This window comes from Plutella xylostella, chromosome Z (assembly GCF_932276165.1).
Source record: "Plutella xylostella chromosome Z, ilPluXylo3.1, whole genome shotgun sequence".
NCBI lineage: Eukaryota > Metazoa > Arthropoda > Insecta > Lepidoptera > Plutellidae > Plutella > Plutella xylostella.
Window position 1 is genome coordinate 15,110,698 of NC_064012.1, and position 18,557 is coordinate 15,129,254.

The 18,557-nt window shown below is 42.1% G+C and overlaps 1 protein-coding gene across 1 annotated transcript in view; it reads left to right on the plus strand.

The window, feature by feature from the left end:
* Positions 1-661: 661 nt before the first annotated feature.
* LOC125491331 (TIR domain-containing adapter molecule 1-like) overlaps positions 662-18,557 on the plus strand; it is a 48,809-nt gene continuing 30,913 nt past the window's right edge. Inside the window, exon 1 of the mRNA XM_048632992.1 lies at positions 662-892. The gene's annotated coding sequence lies outside the window, so the exon portion shown is untranslated. The remainder of the gene's footprint in view (positions 893-18,557) is intronic.

Here is an 18,557-nt window from a genome sequence, read left to right on the forward strand (position 1 = left end):
TGCATGTAGGTAGGTACATAAATAGATTTATTTATTTTATTTAAACACTTTATTGTATACAATATACATAGGTATAACAGTAAAAAAATGGAGAGAATTAAACTAGACTAGTATACAAAGGCGGACTTATCGCCTCAACGCGATCTCTTCCAGTCAACCCTGGAGGTAAGGACACAAGTGGCTAAACTCTTAATAACTAAATTTATTGTTGTATACAAAAGTATCTTACAAAACCTATTTTCTAATATTTACACATAAAGTAGGTACATATTTTAGAATCATATATACATATTATCTATAATAAATATATATTTACACAATTAATAATATATATCATAAATAGATATATACTAAAATAAATAAATACTAACTACCTACCTATAAATTTCTACCAACCTAAGGTCGTGAAATAATATCTTTTCAAATTATTTTTAAATGCGTTAGGTGATGATGATAATCTTACATCCATAGGCAATGCATTCCATAGATTCACCGCTTTAATCGCGAATGAATCTCTGTAGGTGGCACTATTATGTGACGGTAGTCCGTAAGCCGCGTCCGCTAGTGTGTCGGCGCCGTTGCCTGTTGCTGACCCACAATCAACATCAACGGATATTCTACTTCTAGTCTATGGATACAGTCGCCATGTTTATTTATTTTATCTATGGTCGCCATTTTTTTGCTGCGAACGGCTGGCGTGGCGGGCGGTGGTGAAAATAATTGTGAAAATATGAAGTGCAATGTGAAATAAAGGGACCAAGAAAAGAAAATAGGGCGGCGGCTGATTGATTAAGTTTATTGTGTCTGAGTGTGCAAGCAGTATTAACGTTGCAATTGATTAAAGCATCGATCACAACACACATAACCAGGCACGGTAGTGGCACCAATTCACGTAAGTTAAAAACTATTTAGGTCCTTTGTATTATTTTACGTTGCTTTCTGTGCGAACTAAAGTAACCAGTGCCTACTACTAGCAGATTACTAGTGTATGGTGAATAAGTACAGACCTAACTATCCTACTGGGTGTGGTTTTAATTCGAGCTCCGAAAATTGGATTTGTTGATTGTGGAGTTATGCAGAGCAACCCTTTTACGTACGACCCTTTTTAAATAGATAGAATTCCTTGTTTTTTATTATTAATGTATTAGTGTATCTACGAAGGAACCTACCTATTTTTTATTTTACATTGTGTAACTAACTTTAAAAATGATAGTAAGTACCTACCTCTCCATTTTATAGCAATCTGCTGTGGGCAAGGGATAAAGTTTCCTTCATCGTCATTCGAGCTGGATGTTGATACTTGGTATACAATAAGGGTAATACCCCAGGAGTCTCTATTCCAAATTTCAGGTTTAGGAGACAAAGTTTCCTAGATATTCATGTTTAAAATCGAGGAAATTGTATGGGAAATGACAGATGAGGTTATAGATGCAACTTTTTTTTAAAATAGGCAATAGCGTTTTTATATATAGTGCGACAAACTTATCTGTTCCGGTGAGAGCGAACTAAATTGATCCATATCTCATTACTTACTAATGAATTGTATATTGTTAAAGATTAGATGGGTTTATTAACACCGCAAGAGCGAATTAACAATACGAGTAAACTTAAAATCTTTTAGAATTAAGAAATATTAGACATTTATGTGAGCTGTCACCGGAACAGATAAGTTTGTGGCACTGTACAGCCAGGTGACCATAATAAAATTTACAAATACAAATGCCGTCAAACCCTCGGGACCAAAACCTAAAGATAGGTGCGACGACGAGCAAAGCGAGGAGGAGCGTGTTAGGTGCACATGTTCATCGAAACCAAAGCGTAGCGCAGCGAAGCGGAGCGGAGCGTTTACCACACAGTTCCTGATGTTCCTATATGGCATATTTATGTGTCAGTTCATTGAGAATGTATGGCACATCACATTATAAAGTAAATATCTCAAAAATTACTTGTCTCCTAGATGTGGGGGTTGGAGGGGGAGGTTCCCCAGATCATTCAATATTGTGATTTTCGGGATGTAGGAGAAAAATACCTCAATTTGTACATTTACAACATACTTAATATAGTATTTATTAAGATAATATTAGGAGAAATAATATTATACCAATACGGACAATTTGTGCAAACGAGACTTAGGTGTTTCAAGTTTGTGCCAAAAGAGTTTTAGATGAAACGAGTCTACCACCACATAAGTCTTGGCAAAGTGATGATTCTACCAAAAAAGTTTAGACCTTATGAGTTATGCCAAACAAGTTTAGGGCAATAAAGATTAGGCGAGATGAGGGGAACCCTTTTGTGACACACTATCTGAAGCAAAATATTAGGTATTAACTACTACCCTTTTTTAGGGTTCCGTAGCCAAAATGGCAAAAACGGAACCCTTATAGTTTCGTCATGTCCGTCTGTCCGTCTGTCCGTCTGTCACAGCCGATTTACTCGGAAACTATAAGTACTATAGTGATGAAATTTGATGGGAATATGTGTTGTATGAACCGCTACAAAAATATGACACTAAATAGTAAAAAAAAGAATTGGGGGTGGGGCCCCCCATACATGTAACTGAGGGATGAAATTTTTTTTTTCGATGTACATACCCGTGTGGGGTATCAATGGAAAGGTCTTTTAAAATGATATAAAGTTTTCTAAAAAACATTTTTCTTAAAGTGAACGGTTTTTGAGATATCAGCTCTCAAAGTCGTAAAAAGTATGTCCCCCCCCCTCTATTTTTATAACTACGGGGTATAAAATTCTAAAAAAAATAGAGGTGATGCATGCTAATTAACTCTTTCAACGATTTTTGGTTTGATCAAAGTATCTCTTATAGTTTTTGAGATAGGTTGATTTAACTACGGAACCCTTTGTGCGCGAGCCCGACTCGCACTTGGCCGGTTTTTTTATTTATAGGTGTATCTATGTCATACCTACCTTGTACTTAGTCCTAGATGTACCCAGATGTATACTTTTGAAATTCTAAAGAATTTAGTGGTCTGAGATTTCTTGATAAGGGGCCGTCCATTAATCACGTGAGGCTCAAAGGGGGGGGGGGGGGGAGGGGGTACTGAAAACCTCACGAAACATCACGAGAGGGGAGGGGGGGTTCTCGTTAGACATCACGTGTATTAATTTTTTGTAAAAAAATGAGAAAAACGACTTCACGTGATTAATAGACGGCCCCTACATTTTTGATTAAAATAACTGCAACTCTGACTGCCTTTTAGTAGGTGAGTTACAGTAAGTTGTACTACTGATGATTGTGTTGTCATTCACAGTTATTTGCTATAGAATTATTAAAAAGTAATGCTATACTAATACAATATCTATATTTAAGATAGCTTAACATATATTGTGTCCTGTCTCCCAAGCAGTTGCCTACTTTAGTTATAAGATATAGTGAGGTAAGGATATGGAAGAGGTGTAATACTTACCTTGTTATAAGACCAGGTAATAAAGCCTTGAAATTTCATTTCAATTGAGTCTGCATACATCAGGTATAAACACCACTGGTGGCACTCATCACTTTGCACATCAAGATGGGGCTCCAAAGGTTTATACCCAACCCCAGGTATAAACCCTTGGAGCCCCATCTTAGAACCCTTCATCAATGGACTGTACCTACAGCAGGTAAAAATACCTTTTTATTCTGGAATAAGGCTAACCTTTCCTAAACATCATTACTAAATGAATAGATAGGCATAAAAAATGTTATTCTATAGATTGGCAAGTTGCTTGGCGACCCTCCTTGCGGGGTGAAAGACGCGGAGGGGACGAGGTACCCAAGACGACAGCGGGTAGCGGGAGGGTAGCGGGGAAGGGCAACGCGTGCACTGCATATCATTGTTACGGCAGTCTCGGCCGCGCAGCCGAGGCGGCCACATGTCTTATATAGTCTGTCATAATTTGAGTGCGACCCACATGAGATCATTGATCCTGAGACCATTAGTCTTAGGATGAGTGTTGAGGCCTTTTTAATATTATCATTATATCGCGGGCTTCATGCCAGAGGGGCGTATCTGCATCGACCCTACTTTTCAGGAGAGCAAAAAAACATCATAACTTTGTTAATAAGTAATCGAGCTTGCTATAATTTTGTATATAGCTTGATTAATTATTCTTTGTTTTTATTAAAACTCAATTTTCATAATATTTATGCTTTAAGTACATTTTATGGCGTATACGTCTATCTGACTTGACGGAAATTATTGTATTGCTATCCCATTTTTATCATATTATGTATAGAAATAATGGGCGTATAAACAAACTTTTTTATTTGTTGTCCAATTATATTACATATATTTTATTTGGTTTACACTTAAATCATTTAATATACTGAGAGCAAAATACGATCAAAAATATAAATGCTTCTATTTTTTTCGAATTTCATACGCCCTTTTGCCATGGCGTAATTTAATGGATGTTCTCAATTTGAGAAAGATGATACGGCTATAAAAAAAACAACAAACTATTTAAGGAACTAATAAATACATGGCAAAGCTGTAAAAAACACACTACTCCTACTACTATTACTCCGCTGGCTCAGCGACCCAAAGTGAGTCTTGGCCTCCGATACAAGAGATCGCCACTTCTGACGGTCCAGTGCAGTCTCCCGCCAGTCAACGACTTGTAGCTCGCGCAGGTCCGCCTCCACCGCGTCACTCCAGCGGTACCTGGGCCGGCCCACCGGTCGGCACCCCGTCGGACGGCCCATGTAGGCTCTTTTTGCGCTACGATCTTCTCCCATTCTCTGGAGATGGCCTAGCCAGCGAAGTCTGTGGGCTTTTGTTTCTCCCACTATGTTAGCCCCCGCCATCAGATCTTCCAGTTCGGCGTTTTTCAGGACTCTCCAGCTTCCATCGGGTCTCTGTCTTGGGCCAAAGATCTTCCTTAGGACCTTCCGTTCCGCCACCAGCAGTTTGCTCTCTTCTTTCTGCGTTAACGTCCAGGCCTCACACCCGTACATCAGTATCGGTCTTATTACCGTTTTGTAAATTCTGAGTTTGGTGTTTCTGCTCAGAAGCCTAGACGTCAACACTTTATGCAAAGCGGCACTGCAGCGCAGGAAGCTTTGGATGCGGGTATCGATTTCCTCGTCGCGAGTGTTCGTATCCGTGACAGTGCAACCTAGGTATTTAAACCGGGAGACCCCTTTGTGTAGTATCGGGAGCAGAGGAGAAGCAGTGAAACGCGTGACGTCTATAATGCAACTGGTTTATTAACTGATCATACCCACATACTACACTCGCGAGCAACCAAATCGACTCAAGCCTTCACGGCGCACATATACATTGATTTTCCTAAAACGATAAATGGTAAATATAAAAGTGATATGTCATTCGAAAGCTGAAGAATTAGGCTTTCAATTAAGATCAATACCATAAAAAAAAACTAAGCGCAGATTTAATGACGCATTTTAATTGCCCGTCAGTGTTAATTACCTCATTAGGAATCCACGCCTTGCGCTACCTGATCCCGCTATAAAACCTTTCCACATCCGGTGTACCTTATCAGTCGCTTGTTGCAAGTTGACCGGTACACATCTCGTTGCATTGTATTCCTTGTTTTCGCAAACCCATGGATACCACACCAGAAGAAGCTGCTCAAGTTGTTGCCTTGCTGCAACAAGGGTTAAGTCAGCGAGCAGTCGCTGCCCAGCTCCACTTGAGCCAGTCTGCTGTATCCCGAGTATACAGACGGTTCCAAGAGACTGGTGCCTTCAATCGAAGACCAAGAACGGGCCGCCACCGCTGCACTTCAGAGAGAGACGACCGCTTCATTGTCTCAACCTCGCTGCGCAATCGACACCTTACGGGCGTTGATGTGCAGCAAGAACTGAGACGTGTACGACAAGTGGCTGTCAGCGAGTGGACAGTGAGAAGACGCTTGAAGGAAGCCAACTTGACACCAAAAAGACCTGCATCAGGCCCCAAATTGACTGCAGGCCACCGACAAGCGCGTCTTCAGTTTGCTCGAGAGCATCTCGATTGGAGCATTGCGCAATGGCGGTCGGTCCTGTTTACTGATGAGTGCAGAGTGTGTCTGCATGGCAGTGACAGGAGAGGCCGGGTCTACCGGCGTCCGGGGGAACGATTTGCCCAATGTTGTTTCGCTGAAACAGTAGCATATGGCGGCGGTTCCTGCATGATGTGGGCTGGTATTTCTCTAGAGGGAAAAACCGCACTTGTTTTCGTGCCTGGAGGCGGCCGAGGAGGCGGGTTAACAGCTGATCGGTACATCACCGACATTCTACTCGGTCATGTTGTGCCCTATGCAGAATTTGTCGGTGAAGACTTCGTGCTAATGCACGACAATGCCCGCTGCCACACGGCACGAGTCAGTCGGCAGTTTCTGAGAGAGAAGGAATTGCGCACGATGGACTGGCCTGCGCTCAGTCCTGACCTGAATCCCATCGAACACTTATGGGACGAGCTCAAAAGAAGAGTTCGGGCCAGGAATCCAGTCCCTGCAAGCGTGGACGAGCTGAAGACAGCTTTATTAGAGGAGTGGGACGGCATTCCTCAGGAAACTGTCAAAAAGTTGATAAGGTCTATGAGAAACAGGCTGCAGGCTGTAATTAGGGCAAGAGGGGGCAATACAAAGTATTGATTTAAATAAATAAATTTTTATCTTAACATTTTTTGTTTAATTTGTATAATACGATACCCATACCCTTTTTTCCTAAATTCCCGTTTTTCCTACAATTGCGTTCAGACATCATTTATTTCAAAAATGATGAATGGATTTCAATAATAATGATATCAAATTAAAGCTGACATCTTAAGCTTTTAAATGACATATCATTTTTATTATTTCTATTCATAATTTTACTTGTATTAATGTATGTTTGCGCCGTCAAGGCTTGAGTCGATTTGGTTGCTCGCGAGTGTATAAGTACATACAACATCTCTTCCCTTATACTACCAAACAATCAACAAATCCTATTTTATGAAAGATAAGAAATTAGTTCTAACGGTACCTACTACTACCAATGATCAAATGTACGATAAGTTTAAGTACAATATTTTGACCAATATAAACTGTATTATATACTGTAAGTATTACATAATCTCCTCCCTTATCTTGTATTAACTAACAAACAATCAATACAATTTATGCTTGAGAATCATAACTATGAAACATAAGTCCAGGAGCACCAACAATATGTGAATGATTATCACTACCTACCTATAACATTTTAAGTAAGAATACGTATAACCAATCTTAAAGTCTTAAACTTAAAGCTATTATCTATTATTATATTTGGGTTTAATTAAATATGAACAGTAATACATCAGTTACAATCTAACAATCCTAGTGTAATTAATTAACTTAGCTACCTAACGTAAAAAAAAAACGATCTTTTACAGCAGAATACATGCCTATATAATGAAGGTAAGTACAAGTATAAGCATTTTAAGTACAATGAAATACTTTGGGTGGTACAACCTGCCTGCCCGACCTAGTGACGTATAAGCCTTGTGTGCGACTAACAGCTGGCGGCGGTGGGTCATTGCCCGGGGAGCGCGGTGGCACAGCTGGCGGCGGCGCGGTGGTGGTGGGCGGCTCCCCCGCGGCCGGCTCGAGGCCGGGGCGGCGCTGGCGCATCAGCAGCACGTGCTGTCGGTTGCGGCGGTATACGGCGCCGTCTTCGGTCTGTAGCCAGTAGGAGGCGGGGTGCGCGGGGCCGGCGGGGCGCAGCACGCGCGCGCGCTGCCACAGCGAGTCTCGCTGCACGCGCACGGCGTCTCCGGCACGCAGCGGCGGTAGGCTACGGGTGCCTACGTCATAATTTGATTTCATTGCGGCCGTCCGCTTTTTCCGTTCTGATTCTACAACTTTCGCATCATATGGTTTAGGATCTAATTTTTTGTCACTAACCGGAAGTTTATCATTTAGCCTCCTTCCCATTAGCAGTTGCGCAGGGGAATACGTTTCTCCGGTGATAGGCGTATTCCTAAAATTAAGCAACGCTAAGTAGGGATCCTGACCCTGTTCATTAGCTTTTATCAGTATCCGCTTTACAGTTTGCACGTTGCGTTCCGCTAGACCGTTCGACCTCGGATACAATGGAGAACTTGTAATGTGTTCAATCTCCCACGCATCAGTAAATTTTTTAAACTCGGCTGACACATACGAACCTGCATTGTCTGATATCAATCTACTTGGTATCCCAAACTTTGAAAAAATTGATTTCATGTGATTAATTATTGTAATACTTTGTAAGTTTGCTAACTGAACGACCTCAACAAATTTTGAAAAGTAATCAACGATCAATAGGTAATACCGATTTTTTATTTCGAATATATCTGTAGCGAGCGTGTGCCACGGGCGCGGGGGCGCGGCGTGCGGCTGCAGCGGCTGGCGCGGCGGCGCGGCGCGGCGGCGGGCGCACGCCTCGCACGCACTCACCACGTGCTCGATGTCGGAGCTCATGCCGGGCCAGTAGACCGCCTCCTTGGCACGTCGCTTGCACTTCTCCATACCTAAGTGACCTTCATGAATTCTATTGAGAATTTCCTTCCTTAACGAAACCGGTATAACGACCCTCTCATTTCTAAAAACTATTCCGTCGTTTACATATAGCTCTTCTTTCACTGGCCAATATGGCTTTGCCATACCCTTAACCAAATTTTTTGTATGAGGCCAACCTTCATTATAATAATCGGATACTATTTTTAATGACTCATCCTTCTTAGTCTCCTCACGCACACAAACCAATTTATCACTCGAAAAGTTAACGCTTCCACACAGTGCATTCACGTGGACCTCAACCTTATCATGCACTTTTGAATCATCATCAGCTGACTCTGTCGCGGCGCGAGAAAGCGCGTCCGCTATATACATATATTTACCCGGTAAGTAGCGAATAAACAAAGTGTATTTTTGTAATAATAACCTCATTCTTTGCAACCTCGCAGGCGTCTCATTCAAACTTTTTTTAAATATTGCTTCTAAAGGTTTGTGATCACTTTCAACAGTTACATTTTTGTGCCCATACACAAACTGATGAAATCTCATACACCCGAAAACTATGGCTAACAGCTCCTTTTCTATCTGACCCCAGCGCGTCTCGGCGGGAGTGAGCGTGCGCGCCGCGAAGGCGACGGGCCGCCCGCCCTGCAGCAGCACGGCGCCCAGCCCGCGCCCCGACGCGTCTACCGACAGCGTCAGCGGCTCCGACGGGTCGTAGTATCGTAGGACGGGAGCGTACGCCATTTGAAGCTAACCGACCAATGTACTTTGATGAAATAGCCAAGGTTCAAGTCATACACGACGAATGGATTGTACTGGTGTACTACAACTTAACAAATTACTGGCAAACTACGGAAAAGGTTCAGCGGTTTGTAGATCACTTAAGCAAGCAGTGTGGAAGAATAGAAGTCGGGTACTGTAGTCAAGTGACAGATCATTTGCAACATGAAATAAAAATGATATCAGAAAACAACATGATGTTATTAACTGACCACTCATCAAGAAAGAAACGAGGCTACATAAACGGCGTAGGAAGTCTCGCACGAACCTTATTTGGCGTACTAGATCAAAACTTTGCCGATAAGTACGCAGAAGACATACAAAAGCTGCAAATGAACGATGACTACCAAGTAGAATTGATGAGGAATCAAACACTTATAATTGAAGCCGAGAATTCACTTATCAAGAGCCATGAGAAGTTTATCAACAGCCAATTCCAAACCATCAATAAATACATAAATGAAACTGAATCGGATTTTTCAAAGATTGAAAACCGATTACTTCAACTAGCAGTAATGAATGAGTTAAATGCTGAATCACTGACGGCGAACTTATTAATAGCAGACTTGAAACAGCAGCAAGAAATGCTTACCAACGCACTTACTGACGTACTCCGAGGACACTTGGATATGAGACTGTTTACACCCAGTCAGCTGATTGATCAACTGAGTCATATTTCATCCACATTACAGAAAAGACTCTCCTTTCCGGTCAAAGACCTACGGAAAGACATAAACAACCTTTACAAGTTGATCTACGTCAAAGCGAGAATAACAAACTACATGCTATTTGAACTGCACATACCACTAATAAGCGATGACGAATATGTCTTATATCGCACTATACCGGTACCAATGAAAATTGGACAGAATCAACTAACGATAAGGCGGTCCATGGATTACATCGCTACTAATTTTGTGAAAAACACTTACATAGCCATGGATGAATTAGAAGTGCAGCAATGTATAACAACAGACGATAACAATATATTATGTCACGCGCGGCACCCAATATACAACTTATACAATAAAGCGGCTCCGTGCGAAGCTAAATTGTTAAGTCAGGGAAATGCCTTACAATGCAACTACACTCAAGACACATGTTCGGAAAAATGGATCAAATTGCACAAACCGAATCACTGGATATTTGTTTGTTGTGATTCATATTTACTACGCATAATGTGCGGGGGTCAGATGAAAACCAGTACAACATTGAATAACACCGGAATGATTGTGATTGGACAGGATTGCGTAATGCAGAAGGAGGATGAAATTATTTACGCATACAACACCTATGGAAACAATAGAGTGGATGTAGATACCGGGATACAAGTTCCTACTATAGACTCTACTAACAACCTGGTCACCGTCAATTTGAAGCATGTGGATAAAAACTTACAAATACTAAATTTGACTGAGAATCATCGTGAACTTGAGGAACGAATTCTAGAGCAGAAGCAGCACGAGGTGACATTGAACTCGATATCCGTGCATGAGATAGGCAACTACGCGGTGTCGTCAATACTACCGGTGATAGCAGCCACAGCCGGATGCTGGTGGTGGATGCGAGCGCGCTGCGGCAGGAGGCCGGCGGCACGCGGCGGCGGCGGCGGCGCGGGTCGACACACTCACTCCAACCAAGGAATGGAGTTACAGGAGATTATGCACCAGAGAGCTATTCCTATTGAGTCGCAGAAGCAAGCGAACTCAAAAGGATTTAATTTTGATTTTTAGTTTTGATTATTTTACTTAATTTTTGGCTTTGTAAACTGATATGGTTCAGAGTTTTATTGTTAATTTTGTAATTAGCTAGGTAATATAATAACTTAACTTATATACACTTACTTACTAGAGATTTTTAAAACTTAAGGTACTTTAATTTTTTTTCCTTTTTTGTGCCCTTGGGAGCATGTACAGGCTACAGCCTTTTCACATACCTAGAGTTATGTTGTCTTACGCAGCAGTTTACTTAACCTAGATCTTACATAGTTAGATCAGTCGTCACTTACAACTGAACCATTACAGTCCATCTTTCTGTAATACTTATTTAATATATTTTGTGAACTAAACTCCTCACTGACTTTACTGATTGGAGTCGACGGGTACCTCGCATCGGCCCCTACAACTACACATGACTTTAATTTATTAAAGGCCAGCTCCTGAGCACTATGCCACTCCCATTCTCGACCTCTTTTCATTAAATCTCGTAATGGGGCCGATACTTCTGAGTAGTTAGGAATAAACCGAGACACAAAATTTACTAAACCTAAAAATCGTTCCAAATCCTTACGGCATTCGGGAATTGGCATATTTCTTATCGCACGAGTTTTAGCATCATCAGGTCTCATACCCCTTTCATCAAATACGAAACCTAAATAAGTTATGCTCGTTTTGAAAAATACACATTTGTTTTTATTGAACTTCACACCATACTCTCTCGCTTTATCTAAAACCTTCTTTAAAATACTGTCATGCTCTTCCTTTGTCGTGGCATAAATTAAAATATCATCAGCGAAAACCTCAACTCCTTTACCTCTAAACATTTTTATCATCTCATTATGAAAAATTTCCGGGGCGCTCGATATACCGAACGGTAATCTTAAGTACCTATACCTGCCAAACGGTGTAGAAAAGGTACAGAGCTTAGAACTCGAATCGTTTAATCTCATCATCCAGAACCCTTTATTAGCGTCCAGCTTTGTAAAATATTTAGCTCCCGAAAGATTGACTGCTATTTCATCAATAGTTGGAAACTGGAAATGACACCGTTTGACAGCCGTGTTAAGATGCTGCGGGTCGAGACAGACGCGCAGCTTGCCGTCCGGCCGCGCCACCAGCACCACGCTGGACACCCAGTCCGTGGGGCCCTCCTCGCGCACGATCACCCCGGCTTGCTCCATACTCTGTAACTCGCTTTCCAGCGCGCCTCGTAATTTTATCGGAATTTTTCGAGTTGCATTTACGACGGGCCGCACCGATTTGTCTATTTCTATATTGTACTCACCGGGCAGGCAACCTATACCCTCAAATAAATCCTTGTAATTATTAATATAAGTTTTTTGGACATACTCGATATTGTTAACATTCATTACTCTTGTGATTAACTTTAGCTTATGGCATGCACTTCTACCCAACAAACTATTACATTTTACATCCAATACATATATTTTTTCTTCTATCTCTCGTCCTCCTTTTGATAACGAGGCAATAAAATATCCCCTTACGGGTAAACACCGTTTGCTAACCTCACGCAATATTAAGTTACCTTTACATAGAATGTCGTCTTTAAATCCCTGTTTTTTAAAATTATCGTAAGACATAACAGAGGCATCTGCCCCACAATCGAGTTTAAACTTAATGCACATACCATTAACATCTATTGTCTCATACCAAGCTCCCTCCGCGCCTACCTGCTCCGCCTGCGCCTGCGCCACCTCGGCCGCCCGGCACCAGCGGATGCCCTCCTCCAGCTTCAGACTGCGCTGACGCAACAGCTGTTCGCGTAAATGCACGTCCTTTATGCCTCTTATGAGTTGCGTCAAGATCAGGCTATCACGTAGTTCACCAAACTCACAAGTTTTACTATTCTGTTTTAACTTAGACAAGTATTTCTCGAATGTCTCACTCGTTTGCATTGTTTCAAAAAACAAATGCCTTTCAAAATTGACATTTTTCTCAGGATTACATCTTGTTTCAAATTTTTCACATAGCACGTTGTACTTATCTTTATCTGTGCTACTGATTTCTAACTCTTCATATAATTCTCGACCGAATTTGCCTATAACATGTAGAAATAACGCACACTTATCTTTGTCCGATGCTGAATCACGACCCGATGCTATTAGAAAGAAATCAAATGCGCACTTCCATTCTTTCCAATTCAGCGCCATGTTGCCATCTTGTTCCATGGCGGCCGGCTGTTGCAAAGATAATATAGCCGGTTTATCGTTATTAGGCATCGTGTTTTATCGAAATTATACGTACACAACACAATAAATGCACTATCCGTGATATAGTAAACTATATTTTTCGCGTAAGCTCACACCTGACACCATGTAGTATCGGGAGCAGAGGAGAGGCAGTGAAACGCGTGACGTCTATAATGCAACTGGTTTATTAACTGATCATACCCACATACTATAAGTACATACAACAATACGTCACATCTCCAACATGCAGGTCTTGTCTGCGAACGGACTTGTCCTTGTAGCGCTTCATGTGGAGATATTCGGATTTTCCGCAGTTTATTCTTAAACCAATTTTTCCGGCTTCTGTATCAAGGAGTTTCGCAGCTTTCCGAACCTCTTCAGCTGTTTTGCCCAGCACCGCTAAGTCATCGGCATAGCCAACCACCTTGTGCTTTCCATTGAGTTGTAGCCCGAAGTCAAGTTCTAAAACTCCTCTGAGAACATGCTCCAGGGCTAGGTTGAAAAGCATAGGCGATAGGGCATCCCCCTGCTTTAGACCGGTGACCACCGCGAACTCATCCGTCAGTTCTCCTCCAACACGAACCTTCATCCTACTTTCCTTTGTGGCAACCTCAACCATGCTCACTATTTTTGCCGGTATTTTAAAGTTGCGTAGGATAGTGAACAGCGCTTCTCGATCAATGCTGTCGTACGCCTTAGTAAAGTCCACGAAAAGTGAATGGATGCTCTGCGCGTATTCCCATTTCTTCTCCATAAGCTGCTTCAGGAGGAAGATCTGATCGACTGTACTACGGTTGCGTCTAAAGCCACACTGATAATCACCAAGGATTTTTTCCGTGTATGGCTCCAATCGCTTGAGCAACACGTAGGACAGGACCTTATACGCTGTCGGGAGCAACGCAATGCCACGATAGTTGGTACACTTCTTTTTGGACCCTTTTTTGTGTACGGGGCAGATCACTCCTAGGTTCCATTCCTTTGGCTGCTTTTCCTCTTCCCAGATCTTGCACAGTAACTGGAATAGTTCCGACTGTACTCGACCCCCGCCGTATTTCCACAATTCGGAGGGTAAATCGTCAATGCCCGGTGCTTTGTGGTTTTTGAGTCTCATTATGGCTTCACGGACTTCTTCAAAGGTCGGGGGTTCCACGATTTCGCTATTGTGTTCCATAGAGCGGGGTACTTGTTCCTCGAGTGGTTGGCAGTTGAGCAGTTGCTGGAAATAGTCGCGCCAGCAGGTCATGATAGTATCTCTGTCCGATATCAGGTTTCCATCATCGTCTTCAAGGAACTGAGCCGTGGGTTGGTAGCCTTTCTTGCAGGAGCTTACTTCCTTATAGAATTTCCGTGACTCATTAGCTCTGAGGAGTGTCTTCATCCCTCCTCTCATTATTCTCAGCCTGGATTTTACATTTCCGCCTTTCCTTGACAATCTCTTCGCAGTCCTGATTCCACCACTTTCTTCTTTTGGTGTTTCTTTTTCTTCCCAGTACTTTAACAGCTGTTGTTTTTACTGTGTGTTTCACACTATCCCAGTGATTGTCAATATCCGCGTCAACCGTGAGCTGGTTAAACCTGTTATTCAACTCTAATCGAAACTTTTCTCTTATATCTGGGTCTCTTAGGTTGTCTAAGTTAATCGGCTCCTCTTTTCTGGTGTTATTCCTTCTTTTTACCGTGATCCTTGCCCTGAGTTGGATACCAAGCAGATAGTGATCGCTGTCACAGTCAGGCCCTCTGTACGAACGCACGTCCTGTATGGTGCTTTTGTGTCTGTCATCTATCACGGCATGATCGATCTGGTTCACTGTTTTTCCATCAGGTGACTTCCAGGTACCTTTGTGGATATCTTTATGAGGGAACATTGTGCTCTTGATTACTAGCGCCCTTGCTGTTGCAAATGATATCAGTCTCAGACCATTGTCGTTTGTTGTGGCATGCTTGCTGTGTTTTCCAATAGTAGGCATGAAAGCTGCTTCTCTTCCCACTTGTGCGTTAAAATCTCCAATCAATAGTTTTGCATCAAAACTCGGTAGTTGATCATATGTTTCTTCTAGATGGTCATAGAACTCGTCCTTTTTACTGTCTTCTGACATCTCTGTTGGAGCGTAGACATTTATGATAGAGTAGTTGCAGAACTGTCGACATTGCACTCTCCTTTTCCCGGCCACCTTACTTCTTGCAGGGCTGCTATTTCGATGCCATATTTCTTTAATTCGGCCTTCACCTGATACATGGCGCCAACTCGGAATAGAGAGCGCACATTCCACGAAGCTAATCGGAGTTCCTTAATATCATGCCTAGTGTCGTTAGTTTTGGGATCATATCGTAATTTCTCTTTTCTCGGTTTCGTAACAATAGTTTTTTCCATGGGCAGGGCGTTAACCTGCCGCACAACCCCCAAAATGCTGGAGGGCCACACCCGTCGTTGGTCAGCGAGTCTAACGGACTTAGCCGGCTAGCGTAGCTAGGCTGTACTACCGACCGTTCCCCCATCCGCCACCCGGGGGACGCTCCTCTACGCCAGACGGGACAGCGCGAGGATAATTTATTAGAAACAATACGAGTACAAAATAAAACAAGAATGACTATTAAAAAAAATTTACTCTATATCAAGTGAACATAAACACAAAAAAAAATCCTTAAAGAAATGACAGAGGGCTGGGGCTGGAACTTCGCAGAAATGCAGGGGCTTTCCTTGGTGAACTCTTTCTTCAATCAAAAAGAAGCCCCAAAGAAGGTGGACCTGCTTAGGAAGGCAGTGTAGACCTTGGGGATATGTACAAAGGTTCCACTCGAGAGAACCAGTTGCAGGTACATTCACCCCCACAGAGAATAGAATAGAAGGTGGACCTGGTGCAGGCCGGACTTTGTCACGAAAAATGAACTCGATTTCATCATCAGGACTGATAAAGAGGCACATACGAGGGCGATACCGAAATGATCGGGAATAGAAAAAAGTACAAAGATATCATAATATTATTTACTTTTATTGTTTTTCAAAGTAGTCTCCGTGACATTCAATGCACTTTTTCATTCGATTAAACCAATCATTGAAACAGTAATTCCAGTCTGAAGTGAATACTGTCAAAACAGCTGATTTGTAAGCTTCGACCGCCTCATCTGGGCCGCTAAACCGTTGACCACGTAGCATATCTTTAATTCTTGGGAATGTAAAATAATCATTGGGGCTCAGATCAGGGCTATACGGAGGATGGTCCATCAACTCCACGTTTTCCATATTTAAAAACGTTCTTGTTTTGCGAGCGGTATGAGAGCTTGCATTATCGTGGTGAAGGATTATACGACGATTCGGGTTAGTTTTACGAAGTTCTCTTACGACTTCCGGCAAACAAACTGTTGTGTACCAATCAGCAGTAACCGTCCTTTGTTCTTGTAATGGAATCGTAGCCACATGGCCAGTTTTCGATACAAACGAAGCGACCATTTTTTTCGACACGCTGCGTGAGCGAATAACTTTTGTTGGCTTGACCTCACCTACGAAGACCCAAACTGCCGATTGATGTTTTCTTTCGGGCTCATATGAATAAATCCACGATTCATCACCAGAGACGATATTGTAGACAGCATTTGAACTGCCTCCATTGAACCGTTGCAGAGCAGATCGACACCAATTAACACGAGCCGACTTTTGTTCCTCGGTCAAACGGTGGGGCACCCAGCGCGAAACTAACTTCTTGACACCCAGTTCTTCATGTAAAATGGTTTGAATGGCTGTCATACCAATGCTGAGAGAAGCCCGAATCTGCTCGTATGTCACATGTCTATCCTCTTTTATTAACTGGCGTACAGCATCGATGTTATCTTGTGTTACCGCTGTTTTTGGCCGACCAGTAGAAGGGACTGTGGTAAGAGAGGAACGTCCACGGCGAAACTCAGAATACCAACGATATATAGTCGTTTTACTTGGTGCTTCAAGTTTATAAATAGAAACAAGCTCGGCGAGACATTGTTCTTGAGATAAACCTCGACGAAAGTTGTGAAAAATTATTGCACGGAAATGTTCCCGCGTAAGCTCCATTTTTTACACCGACTTGTCAAATTCAAATGGTCAATACTCTTTTATTTTTTACTTTTTTTAAAATTCGAAAATGGAATTATGTTTGAAAAAACACTACATTTGATACACCAAAAAGGTTTCACTCTAATTTATTCCTAAGTATTCTATTCCCGATCTTTTCGGTGTAGCCCTCGTATTCAGAGATATCTCAGTGATCAATCGGTTTAATCACCGTATACTCAGAGGAACTCTAAATATCGACCTAAAGCTTGAAAAACGGCGACTGATGAAGTCCACCCTCTGACCAACTCTGCGCCAGACCACTGCCGGGTCCGAATGGATTCAGCTGGAGCTAAAAAAATGATTTGACGTATTGGAAACTACTACAGACATTGAAGAAGCCTATAACGAAGTGGTCAACGCAATACAGGAATTAGGCACTAGGTTCTGTGCAATGTAACACACGGGAAGGAAGCCTAAGCTATCAGGGGAGACTCTTGGACTTACGGAGATAAAACGGCTTGTGCTGGACCATTCCGTCAGAACTAGAGGCTCTCAACAAATGATACGCAAGGCTATTCATCGTGACCTACGGTGCTTTCAACACACAGCAGATTGAAGAAGCTACAAAACCGGGGATCGAATGTCTTTGCTAAGCAATTTGAAGGGACCCTAATGAAAAAAATTGACAACCAGCCGTAGCAAAATCAACAATTCTAAGCTGTAGATATTCGCAGGGATCAAGGACATCTATGCCCGATTGTACGCTTCACATGCGCAACAGCCAGAACCTCGGATGTGTAGGTCTTTTGTTTTTCAAGAAAGGAGACAAATTGCTTTTAAAAACCTATAGACTGATCACAATCTTGACCACGTGAATAAGATGTTTATGTACATTCATAACAGTCATCACGAGACTTGATTTGATGAATTTCGTGGGGGTTATAGAACCGTAGACCACATACACACAGTTCGGCAGATTATACAGATCAAGAAAGAATATAATCGGCGTCTGTGCCTAGCTTTCGTAGACTACGAAAATTTTGACTCCGTCGAGATCTGGGCTGTTCTGGCATCCTTGCAGATATGTCAAATAAATTGACGATACATCGAGGCGCTGAAGTGCCTAAAGATACTGAAACTATTACTGTCCAAGTATAGAACGTAAGACGTAATTTGTAGACGGAGGACGTAATTTCTCCGATACTGTTCCGTGATGCATTGGAAGATGTATTTAAAACTATGGACTGTAAAGGACAAGGCATCAATATCAACAGTGAAAGCATATTCTCATTATATTTTGTTAGCAATATGCGCATACGTCTATATGACATGGCGATAATTATTTGAATGCGCCCCACTGAT